Genomic DNA, 1,180 nt, shown 5'->3' on the forward strand with positions numbered 1-1,180 from the left:
ACAGCTTTTCACACATGAAGAATATTAATAATGGTTTTCAATTGACTACTGCTTTTGAAATTCTGTGAAGAGAATGTGGGTGCGTTTTACAAGCGCTACGTGGTCATTCATGTTTTAAGTTATCATAGCAGGAGGAACACATGTGTACCTAATAAAATTAAGGATGGTTCCTGAGTGGAGCATCTACGTGGAATGCAGTCGTTACACCTGTGCTTTTTCTGCTACAACATGTCAAAATGTCTGCTGTGAAAAGGGGCCTACTGAGAAGAAACAATGGTTAAAAAAAATTGCTGAGGAAGTTCTATGCAACTAGCTGTGTAGTTGACAACCTAGATTGTCTCATTCTGCTCAATTCGAATAACTGCACTTTAAACTTGCATTATTTGTTTGGCCACTTGGGAGCAGCGCAACAAGCTGTAAACACAACAATGACATATTATCAACTCATAAAGTTCCTATGCTGAACGTCTCTTCTCTTTTAGCTCTGTTTTTGTTTTTCACCAACTCTTGAGGGAATGGTTTGTTACACAGAACCATCTGAGACGTTATTGTTGGAAACTGTTTGCGAAAGGGCAGGGAAAAATACTCGTCAGGTGACTGGATGGACTGAAGAAGGTCGGCAGAGCAAGAACATCTTTTCAGTGCCGTTTTTTGTGTTTGGTGCTCTTCTTTCAATGAAGAAATACCCTCCATTTATGAAATAACTGATGCTAACAGCATCAGACTTTTTTGACTGCAGTGGCATAAGTGGGACGCGGATTTATGCATTAAGTATGTGTCTTAGATTTACTTCATTCCGAATTAATGCAATACCAACACTGTTTAGGGACCCCAGTCTGCAGAAATATTAAAATTTCTCACACACACTTAGTGTCAAACCATGCCTATAGCTCATGACGTAGCCTGGCAAGATGTATTCTTGTGTGACTTAGTGATCTTCTGAGTCCAGCTGCCTCGCAAGGTTAGGGGGCTGGCTTCTTTAAATGTTTTTTAGCCATTAACATTTTGGGAGTACTCTTATTTGATTTTTCCAGAGTTAGATGAGAAGAATGTTACCGCTTTCACATGTTCAGTGTGAAGCTGGTGCCATGGTGGCAATTGGCCGAGCTTAGATTCAAACAGAAATGTAGTTCATTGGTTTTCCGTCCTCAGATTCCTTACTTAAAGGTCCAGTGTGTAA

This window comes from Morone saxatilis, unplaced genomic scaffold, assembly GCF_004916995.1.
Source record: "Morone saxatilis isolate NCDOM2014 unplaced genomic scaffold, NCSU_SB_2.0 Contig2, whole genome shotgun sequence".
NCBI classification, from domain to species: domain Eukaryota; kingdom Metazoa; phylum Chordata; class Actinopteri; family Moronidae; genus Morone; species Morone saxatilis.